This window comes from Suricata suricatta, chromosome 4, assembly GCF_006229205.1.
Source record: "Suricata suricatta isolate VVHF042 chromosome 4, meerkat_22Aug2017_6uvM2_HiC, whole genome shotgun sequence".
Taxonomy (NCBI): domain Eukaryota; kingdom Metazoa; phylum Chordata; class Mammalia; order Carnivora; family Herpestidae; genus Suricata; species Suricata suricatta.
The window spans coordinates 161,629,304-161,640,789 of NC_043703.1; the positions used below are offsets into that span (position 1 = coordinate 161,629,304).

An 11,486-nucleotide genomic window follows, 5' to 3' on the forward strand; every position below is an offset into this window, starting at 1 on the left:
CCCTCCCTCTCTGCCCCTCCCCCCTTCACGCTCTATCTGTCTCTCTCAAAAAAAAAAAAAAAAAAAAAAACCCAGTAAAACAAAAAAACAACCCAGAAATATGATCTAAATCCATGGAAATTTGTAAAGAGAGAAAGAGAGAAAGGAAGGAAGGAAGGAAGGAAGGAAGGAAGGAAGGAAGGAAGGAAGGAAGGAAGGAAGGAAGGAAGGAAGGAAGGAAGAAACGTCCGCCTGAATTCAGAGAACGCTGCCTATTTACCTGGGCTTCTCCGAGGACGTCTCCGGGAGCAGCCCCCGCAGGGAGCAGACCTCTGTTTGGAGGAGAGACGCCGGCACCTGCATTTATCAAACCCGGAAAACCGCGCTGCTTCCGCGCCGCTGCTGGCCACTCGGGAGATCGTCTGGGCAGTCAGGACCCAGCAGCCTCTCCGCCGGATCTCTGAGCCGCGCTAGTGTTTTATGAACCTTAGGTCGTAAGACGGACCGTTCAGAGAGCACCCTCTCCGCCCCCCTCCGTCCGCCTTGTCGATGCCGGTCCCCCCCCTTCTCCGTGTGTTCACAGCGTGCGCGTGCTGCCTTCCCACGGCAGACTGACGGAGCTTCTCGGTCCAGTGACGGGTCTTCCAAGGACTGTTTAGACACCCATTGCCAGAATCTGCCTGCAGCTGTGCTCTTTCCTGTGACGTGAGGCCAGAACGTGTCGAATCACACGCGAGGGTTCCAGAAGTCAGGCTGTGCGGCGCGCACACTGGCCGCTTCGCGATAAGACAGCAGGTGCATTCCTCAGCTGGACTTCTTCATGTTTTCACGTCTTTCACGGGATCAATCACTACAATACCTGGAACCACATGCAATCAGCAAGGAGCGCCACAGCCCCAGACCTCGGATAAATGCCGTCCACCACTCCAATCCTTCTGCGGAGTTTCATTCCTTTTGTTGTTTTGCTGAATCTATGAACGAGTTCTAAGCGCGAGGAACCAGCAGGAGGACAAGGTTCTGATGCTGCCGCTTTGTACTTGCGGGTCCCCGTCGTCATCATCTGAGGGGCACACGTCCGACCACCCGAGGCTGTAAGACCAGAGTGCCCAGGGGACACGGAGGCCCCAGGACATTCGGGAGCTCTGACACAGGGCACGGGCATTGGTGGCTTCGGAGGCTCTCGGGCTCAGCAGTGACCGCTCTACAGGGAGGTAGGAGGGCTCGGCTATCAGTGCCCAAGTCACACCCGGGGCCACCGGTCCCACCACAGGTGTCCTTCTACCGGTCTGCAGCCCTCTGGCTGCTCTGCTTCAATTCCCTAGAAGTTGCCAAGGGTCTCCAAGCGGGCCGGGCAGGGCCTGGAGGTGAACCTCCGGTGATTTCCCAGGGGCTCCTCCTTCTGAGAACGATTCTCATGTTCTTCTCTCCAGACCAGCTCCTGGGGTGCTTACAGTCAGCGTGTCTCAGCACGGATGCCACATTTGGAGACCTCAGGATTTGGAGTGTTTCTACGTCTGGGGTGGGCGAGGGGGTCCCTGGCGCTTGGACACGGGACTCCGGGGCTGGAGCCCACGTCTGCATCCTGAAGAGTCCCCAGCCGCCGGTGAGTGGCGCTGCCCTTTCGGGGACAGGACGGGGGTGCTCAGACGGGGTCAGGGCCACTGTGCCCCAGAGGGGGCTGTGCGCTGACTCTGACCATCAGACCTGGGACACGCTCCGTCCCCAGTGCCATCTCTGAGGGGACCACATGCCCGGGAGTCAGGGAGGGGGCAGCTCAGGGTGAATGCCTGCTCTGAGGAAACAGCCCACGAGTCAGAGAAGGGCTCTGACGCTGGTGGGTGCAAATAAGCACGGCACACATTTCCTGGAATGACAGAAAGGCACGGAAATTTTTTTTAATGTTTATTTATTTTTGAGAGAGAGAGACAGAGCATGAGTGGGGGTGGAGGGACAGAGAGAGAGGGAGGCTCTAGGCTCAGGGCTGTCAGCACAGAGCCTGACGTGGGCTCGAACTCACAAACTGCCAGATCAAGACCTGAGCCGAAGTTGGGTGTTTAACTGACTGAGCCACCCGGGCTCCCTGCGGAGTGGAGACATTTTACGCAGGGGAGCAACGTCCTTGAAATTTCCAACTCGGAAGCTCTCCTGCAGGATTTAGGTATAAATCAGGGAGGGTAGGGACTGGAAAATTCACCATGGAAGGCACTGAGCACATATTAGTTAAGCAAACCTTGTGAATTCTGCCCCCCTTATAAACGGGCCTGCATTTTGGCCACCGTGTCACCAGCAGGATCTGAAAAGCAGGCTCCTCTCTTCCGGGGAAATGTGACCATGGGAAGTCAAGGTCCTAATCCCCACCGCCCACACTTCATCACCCTCAACACGACGTCCACACTGGGTATGTCAAAGACTCTTTACGCCCTCCTCCCAGCCCTGTGCTCCCCGGCCCCGCCTGTCCTGTGGCCCTCTCCCAAGTCCCCTCCCGCCTCCCCTCCACGCTGCCTCCTGCGGCCCCACACACAGCACCAAGTCCTTCCCGTGAGCTCCGTCGCCCACTCGGCACAATCCTGGGTCGGGAACAGTGTGAAGGGTGCCCACTGACCTGGAGACACCCAGGCAGGTCTGTGTCACCAGGACCCGGGTGGCCACGGACACACCAGTTCCTTCCTCTCTCTCTGCCGACCTTCCTTACACATCTTCCCCTAACTGGGCCCCTGGTGATGATGCGCTGTGTCTCGCTGGTCGCTCTCTGGATGGCTGGGGAACGAAAGCCTGTTTGTTTTCTGACAAGGTGGGGAGCATCAGAAGGAAAACGGGCTGTGACTGCCCCCATGAAACCACACCTGTCTTGAAGTCTAGAGCCTGGTGTACGGACCATAAACTGCATCACTACAGCCCAGCCAAGTGCCCCACCCAAGCCCAGCAGGCAGAGAGGGAGACAGCGAATCCGAAACAGGCTCCAGGCTCCTAAGTGTCAGCATGGCGTCCCACGTGGGGTTTGAACCTGTGAACCACGAGATCATGCCCTGAGCTGAAGTCAGATGCTTAACTGACTGAGTCACCCAGGTGCCCCCAGGATTGCTTCCATTTGTTAGAGTCAGGAGGGCCTCCAGGGCAGGGGGATGTTGGGGAGTTAGCAAGGACTTTTGTCTTGTCTTTCTAGCCCAGTAGCTACTCAAGAAAGCTCTTTCCCTGCATCTTCCACGCCTCATGGACCCTCACCTCTGCCCGCTCAGACCACAAGAGTCCCATCATCCCTGTGGGGGACCCCTCACTCTTCTCTGCCCGATGCCACGTGCCCAGCGATCTGTGTGCCAGGAGGCTGTTGTGCCAGGGGGCACAGCCTGGGCAGGAGTCAGGGGCTGGGCATGGCCAAGACTGTGGTCCTTGGGCAAGGCATCCCATGTCCTTGAGCCTCAGTTAGTACCAAGCATCCCTAAGGGCCTCTGGGGTCCAGCTCCAGACCCCTGAGAACACATCTGCCTGCTGTCCGCAGACCCCACCCCATGCCCTCGATAGAGGGCATTGCCCAGCAGCTCCTGGTGGCCAGCTCCTGTCGTAAGTGATGCTTCTTCAGGCCGCGTGTGATGTCAGCCTTCCTCAGCCTTCACGCAGCCCCTGGCTAAGTGTTTCTCCGAATAGCAGGTGGAAAATAAGGAAACTTCTAGCCCATTGAGGCCCATGACAGCTGGTGGCTCAGAGCCTCCGGCCACGCATGTGGCTCCCTTGCTGCCTCCGTGAAGCCATAGGACCATGCAGATGAGACAGCCCTGCCCCACCCAGCCTGGGGCCTTGCTCTCTGGTCTCACCCCGATCGCTGCCTCTGGCTCTTGCCCCCAAGTGTGCACTGTCTCCCCCTCACCCCTGCAATGGTTTTCTCACTCGCTTCCCTCCCACATGCCTGTCCCTGGTCCTGTCCATCTCTCGTGGCCAGTCTGTCTGCCGGGTGAGGTGGCCGTCAGCTCAGGTGGCCGGGTGGGCCCTCCGCCTGTCCCTCCTCTCCTGCACCCCTGCAGCCTGCACCATTTGCCTTGTCCCCAGGCTATGATTTCTGAGGACAGAATGGCGGAGCAGAAGGACCGGACGGCACTCGTGTCCAGTTGGAGGATGCCCCCAGCCAGCGAGGGCTGGTTCCTCTGGCACTCGTCCGGGCGTCTGTGGAAAGTAAGAGACGCCCGTTAGACCTACACTGAGCCGTGACTGTGGCGAAGTCAGCCGGTTATGTCTCATTCATCTGCCCCGTCTGGCCTGTCACATATCCGTAGAAATGTAGTAAGACACTAAGGATTTGCCATCTCAGAAAAAGTACCCTAAGAGTGGGGACTGGATGGTCTAGGGTAAAAGCTGAAGATGAGTTACAGGGAATGGTGAAGCCACAGAAGGCGAACAAGAACACACATGAGGAAGAGGAAGGGGGTTCCGTCCCACAGCCTCTGTCTCCTGACATGGGCTGGCAGCCACAGCCAGAGAGGGGGACACCACAGCAAAGCACCTTCCAGAAGCAGCCAGAGCCATGTCACCCAGCTCAGAGACTGCTGTGCCCAGACATGTACGGAGGAGCCGGGAGTGTCCTTTTCCACCATGTGATTTCAACATGGCGTAGGGCCTTGTCACCCCTGCAGGAAGCTCAAAGAACTGAAGAGAATGCATGTGCTTTTTTTTTTTTTTAAGTTTATTTATTTATTTTGAGAGAAAGCAAGTCAGGGAGGGACAGAGAGACAGAGAATCCCAAGCAGGCTCCGCACTCAACGCAGATCATGATGTGAGGCTCGAACTCACCACCGTAAGATCATAACCTGAGCCCAAACCAAGAGTCAGATGCTCAACCGACGGAGCCCCCAGGTGGCTCTGCTTCGTTAAAGTCTTGGTCTGCAGGAGGTAAATGTCGACGCCACGTAGAATCCATTTGGAGACCTACTCAGTCACTGTGGTCAGACAGCCATCAAGGATGCTGGGAAGAAGCGTGTTGGCCTCCCAGACCCAGCGCTCGATGGTTGAAAAAGATTAAATAAAATAAAGGCCCAGAGTATGCTTAGTAAAATGGGAATACATTTAAAATGTTCAATATCCTGTTGTTCTGAAGATATGGGTAAGAGGTTCTAGAAATGTCAGGAGGTTTTGATTCTTGTAACACGTTTCCAACTCTGAAAGACGCCTCACCGCTGGAAAACACCTTCCTTTCTGCTTTGTTTTCTCTTCATTCATTGTGTTGGGGGTGCACTGTGAACCTCCCCCAGTCTGGGCGACGCCTTAACCCCGCAGAAGGGATTCGGACATCTGACTATGGCACTGAGCTCCTAGACAAGCCAACTGGCAGTAAAGCTTGGACGGTGGAGCATGAAGGGAGGGAAGAAAGGCAGGGACGAAAGAGGCAGAAAATACATAATTACAAATCCTCACAATTCACGCAGGCCAGAAAAATGGGCTGCTGAAGAGCACTGGCGAATTGGCATTACCATGGAAGCTTCGCGTTATCTTTTCGGATCTTAAACGCTGAAGGCCTAACAAAATGTCATTTTTATTCCTCTTTACAAATAAGGGAAGGGATTTTTTTGTTTTTTTTTAAAGGGTCTCTTTAAGAGGCACACATAGCAGGAGACAAGGAGGAGAAAATCCGCTGCCAATGGACGGGCCTGTTAATGAAGGGAAAGCGGAGGCTCCCCACCAGCCCGTCTCCAAGGCAACGGCGAGGCCTGGGCCCCTGTCTCTGTTCCCTGGTCTGGTGCCTCCTGTGCAGAGGAGGATGGAGCAAGCGAGGGTGGCAGCCACTCCAAGCCCCTGCATTGTCCCCCTCACCGTGCAGGGAGGGAGCCACTGATGCATGAGGTGCCTCCTGCGCAGCACCTTGGACAGTGCCCCGCCGGGTCCTGACCCCACCCCCCACCCCCACTTCCACCCCCACTCCCACCCCCACTCCCACCCCTGTGCCCAGCCAGACAATTTCAAAATCTCCCACAGAAAACTGGGTTGGCCTTTTGGCGAGAAAGGGGCATTTCCTTTCATTGCTGATGAATCCCACCATCAAAGTCTTCTATTTGCAAATGTCCTTGTAAACCATTGTTTCCAGCCTTCCCCTGGGGAATCAGAGCTGAAGTCACTAAGGGTCTTCTCGTAGGTCCCTGTAAGCTGCTCTGAGAGGGCAGATATGGAGGCAAGGGAGCCCCTGGGCATGTGGGGACAAGAGACCACGAAAAGAAACAAAGGGAAGAATCCGAGGCCAGACGGAGGGGTGTGGAGTTTGAGCGGCAGGTTGTGCTGAACGTTTGGAGAACATGAGTCATGGCTGTGGCCATCTCGATTGAGATCCTTCCAGAAAACAGAGGGCCTGGAGACAGGACGGCCAATTTAAAAGGCAGTAGTAATGATCAAGAAAAAAATGCCAAAGTCATAAAATAGAGCAGTGTCTTTAGGTCTAAAAATCACTGGGCAAGTGAGCAACACTACAGAAATCTAATGGGCCAGGCAAATTTATCATCTCTTTTGTGCCTTTTGAGAATTGTATTTGTTTTTTAAGTTTAAGACTGATCTTCAAAAGCCTGATTGCAGAAGTAATGTGATGTGACTAATGATTCCGCATAATGAATGACCTTGGTATCAGTCAGCAGGAAGCCAGCTTTGGAGGAAAAGTCTCTGAGTCCTCAAGTACGTGAGGCCCTGACTTCTGATTGCAAACTTCCATTTCCATGGCTTTCTACCGAGGCGGGTCCCAGAGGCCAGGGCCTCAGGAGAGATTAGCAGAAACAGACACAGCTCCCTCCTCTGTGCAGAGCTCAGCTGACTCGTGAAAAGGTCATCTAGCCCAGCACAAGTTTGCAAAATCTCAGCCCAAATATCATCTGAATCTTCCTTATCGAGCCTCTCTTAATGCAGAGACTTTTCCAGCAGTTGCAACCGGTCAAAATGCAAGTATTGGTTTAACCAGTCAAAACAAAAAACCGCCGTCATGTAGGAAGACAGTGACGGGCTTGACGCTCAAAGGATGTTCAAAGCTCTTCAAAGAGAAAGACAGACAAGAGTCGCAGAAGCATGGAAAGCAGCTTCTGCCAGTTGAGTTCCTGACGACTTGGAAAGTGTCCTCTGTAGTATGAAGTGGGGCGCTCACCGCTGCTGGACCGGCGGCTGTAAAGACAGAGCCCCACAGCAGGTGGAGGCAGGCTGGCGAGGCTGCCCTTGGGAGGCACCGCCCTGGGTTCCAGGTTCAGGAAGACTTCCCCATACTGGGGAAAAGCTCAAGAATGCCCCCAGGGGATTCTGCGGTGCAAGAACGTAGGGAGCATTTGGGACCCAGATGTTTTCAAAACCTTCTCTTATCTCTAAACACATCGTCCTCATGAAAGTCCGGCTTCATCACGTGCTTTCTGCCCTAAACCACCTGGTGTGCCACCTTCTTTAGAGTCGCTCCCTAGCCCGCCGTGGGAAGGCACGCAGTATGTGTTTAAGCCTCCCGCGCTCCGTGCTCTGGGAACTAAGGGTAAGTTCTGTCTGTGTTATTGCTTTAATCCTCAGAACAATTCACAGCCCAGGATCTTTTTTTGTTTGTTTTTCAGGAAAAGCAAATGACCTTTTATTTAAAAAAATAAGTAAAATAAATGCTGTCCACTTATGTGGGGGTCCAGCATGACAACTGGTGAGGCTGTGGGAATTTCCCCTCCATTTTTTCTTAACAGTCACTTTTAGTTATCCTTTCTTGATGTTTGGTATCCAAAATATAGGAGCCATTGCTAATGACGACTTACTATTTTGACAAAAAGAATAAGAGAACAGGAGGAGAGTGTGCCTTCCAAGACAGCCCCCTGCAGAAAATGGACTTCTCTCTAAACATAATTGGCGTTGGGTGTGCAGCCCCCCTGAGTGACACGTAGCCAGGTAAGATGCAGAGAACATGTCCTTCCCATCACTGGAAGATGGAAACTGACATTTAAAATGGCTGCTCTGATGTTAATGTTGTTAAACTCCCTTCCTTTCTACGTGAGCTCTTTGAATGCAGCAGATGTCAGTCTGTTTCACCGTCTCCTGCCAACGTCTGCCTCCTTAGACCTCACAGAAGCCGGCAGAATTGACGTGGGGAGGGACAGGTGATTGAGAAGCGGGACTTGGATGTCTTTGGAGACAGTGCCTGCGTGGGCGGTGACCAGCCTCGCCCCAGAGGTGGCCTGCCATTGCCTGGTGCACAGACCTCTGCAAATTAGTCAAAGCCTGTGAATAGTCAGAAATCATGGCATCCAACCAGTTCATTATTTCCATTTAGCCCCTGTGTGCGCAGTAAACCCATTCTTTGAGTTTTCCAAGGCGGTGATAATTTTATGATCTTCTTTTTCATAAACGTAACATTTAATGTAATTTAATTTTTCACCTCATTTGTGCCTTTATTTCTAAGTGCTTATTATGTTTCCCATTACAAAATACTCAGTATAATAAATCTGAAAAAAATAAAGAAAAGCAGGAAGGAGAAAATTCTAAACTGCTCAGTCTCCACACTCCAGAAACAATAACCTTGACATTTTTGTGTTCCTCCATTCAGAATTTTATGCAGAGATTTATTGATATTTAATATGGATATCATCATACTATGATTTTGCCTCCTGTTCTTTTATTATTCATTATAATATAAATTCTTTCATATTAGTATTACAAACTCATTAAAAACATTATTTTAAAGACTGCATAATTATGCCCCATAATTTTCTTAGTTATTCCCCTATTTTTGGACATTGAGACCATTTCAGATTTTTAACTGTTACACACAATGTTGTTATAAACACTTATTCTCAAAGCATGTTCATACTTTGGATTATTTCCTTGAGTGAATTCCCAGGGGTACAATGATTAGGTCAAAGTGTTTAACATTTTCTTTTTTTTAATTTTTTAACGTTTAATTTTTGAGAGACAGAGCCAGAGCATAAGCAGGGGAGGGGCAGAGAGAGGGAGACACAGAATCTGAAGCAGGCTCCAGGCTCCAAGCTGTCAGCACAGAGCCCGACACTGGGCTCGAACTCACGAACTGCAAGACCATGACCTGAACCAAAGTCTTGGACGTTTAACCGACTGAGCCACCCAGGCACCCCAAAAGTGTTTAACAATCAACAGATTGGGGTACATGTAGCCACTGACCTTCCACAAAGACTGCAAGATACGTTTTATACATATTGGTAGAATTTCTGCATTTGAAAATTTATAATTTGGAATAGATATATTGTATAAACTATGCATCCTGATAATAGTCTTGGAAAATATTGTCACTCTGTCTATTTCATGTTTGAACCTACCTGCATTATGGCTCCTGTAAAAAACAAAACAACAGATAAGGCAGAAATGCTTTTATTAGTGGAATATCTTCTTGGGTTTGATTGGTTTTGTTGGATCATAACTGAGCATCTGACCTAGTTATTGCTAGTGGATCCTATGAAGCCAAACATCTCACTTCTTGAAAATGATCTATTCCTTAAATATTTTTTAATGTTTATGTATTTTTGAGAGAGAAGAGAGAGTGAGAGACAACGAGTCAGGGAGGGGCAGAGAGAGAGGGAGACACAGAATCCAAAGCAGGCTCCAGGCTCTGAGCTGTCAGCACAGAGCCCAACACGGGGCTGGAACCCAGGAGTTGTCAAATCATGACCTGAGCTGAAGTCAGACACTCAACCCACTGAGTCACCCCGTTGCCTCCAAAATGATCTATTTCTTGATTCACCAATTTCTTCAGCAAACATTCATGGCCCCAGGGTGCAGACCCTGGGTGCTGCAAAGAACAAGCTGGGGACCTGCTCTTGAGTCCTTGAGGCTGTTGCCATGGAGACCGCATCCTCCTGAGTGAGCCGGCCGCTCCTTAGATGTTTGCGGCATGAGGTGACCACCAAGCACAGATACTGGGAGTATGACAGCAGGGACGTCCTGACTCGGGGCCCTGTCCTGCTACGGTTTGCAGAGATGGGACGTCCAGTTCTGGATGTGGCTTCACCACCAGGTGGAGGGGAGAGGAGTAGACATTTACGGGTCTGTTTCCTGGGTGTATTGTCTCTCCTTTTTTTTTTTTTTCTTTTAAGATAAAGGGGTGCCTGGGTGGCTCAGTCGGTTAAGCGTCTGACTTCGGCTCAGGTCATGATCTCATGGTTCGTGAGTTGGAGCCCCGCTTCGGGCTCTGTGTTGACAGCTAGGACCTGGAGCCTGCTTTGGAGTCTGTGTCTACCTCTCTCTCTGTCCCTCCCTTATTCATACTTTGATTCTATCTCTCTCAAAAACAATAAAAATCAGAAAAAAATTTTAAAAAGTTTATGGGTCTGCTTCCTGTTTCTGTTTGTTTGCTTTTTAAGATAAAAGGTAAAAGGGCGTCGATGCCATTTCCTGCCATGATTTCCCCTCCTGGACTGAGGGACGCTGCTTTCAGAAGCCGGAGGAAGATCCGTAAGACTCGGAAGGCGGCCACGCCAACGTTGCCAAGAGTGGCCAGACCCCCGCACAGAATACTCCCGGGCCTCACAGATAAGGTGGAAAGACACATTTGAACAGAAACTTCCGTTCTGCCCTCAAGCCGCATATGGAGTCTGAAGAGAAAAAAAAATAAAATAAAATAAACAAAGAGATAAAGGTAAAGACAGGAGGCAAATTTGGGTTGTATAACTAGAAAGTATACAGGCTTGGTTATTGACAAGTGAGCTGAGTAGTAGCAAATCAGAAAAGTCAACCGAGTTTTTGGAATCACTTCCTGCCAAAGAAACTATGAGTCCCCACCCTCTTTTTTTTTTTTTTAAGTCTCACTGGGCAGGACTTCAGGAAAAACTCCTTGGATCTCTGACCTTTCACCTGTCACAGGCTGGATTTGGAAATTCTAGAGACCTCAAGACACAGGTGCTCCGCAGCCACTCCAGGCATTGGCTGCAGAGTCACAGGGAGGAAGGGGTCCCCCGGGGGGTGAGCCCTAGAAGGCAGAAGAAGGGCGGGCCTTCCAGGGAGCACACAGAGACCCCACCCAAGACCCCTGTGTCCCAAGGTGCGCAGTGTCCGTAGCGTCCTCCCAGTGGGACGATGTCATCCATGTCCTGATGCCTGGAGGATGTGTGTCCCCCAGCCCTGCCCTCTTCAGTGATCCTGTCTCTACCTCACCCTTGAGTTCAAGGCTGACAACTTACAGGTCTAGTTTACCTTTTGCCAAAACAAGGAGCTCACGTCTGGGCCCGAGGGAACGTGTGGGCTCTCCTTTGGGGAGAAGCTTAGCATGTTCTACGCGAGGGACCAGATTGCAACAAGAGACCACATGGGTGCTGTGCCTTCCCACGTGTTCTCTAGGAGCAAAGGACGCTGGGGCTTTCAGGACTCCTTCCAGACCCAGCTAGAGCCACATGAAGGCTTGGGCCCACACACTGCCGACAAAACCATGTGTGCCCTTTCTGGGCCTGAACAGAATGCACACAGCCTTCCAGGTACTTCTGTCCACGTCCTGGGGACCCCAGCAGGCAGGTGACATGTCCCAGGAGGGAGGCACGGCTTGGCGGGCGGAGGCCCAAATGTCCTGG

General features: G+C 51.6%; 1 long non-coding RNA gene across 2 annotated transcripts; it reads left to right on the forward strand.

Annotated features, from left to right (window-relative positions):
* The first annotated feature begins 903 nt into the window (after positions 1–903).
* Positions 904–10,531, forward strand: LOC115289226. Of its 2 annotated transcripts, none has more exons than XR_003907487.1 (3): positions 904–993; positions 1,410–1,582; positions 10,287–10,531. It is a non-coding gene; the product is annotated as an uncharacterized LOC115289226 (long non-coding RNA). The 2 variants fall into 2 exon arrangements; XR_003907486.1 differs by having other exon boundaries at positions 950–1,190.
* The last annotated feature ends 955 nt before the right edge of the window (positions 10,532–11,486 follow it).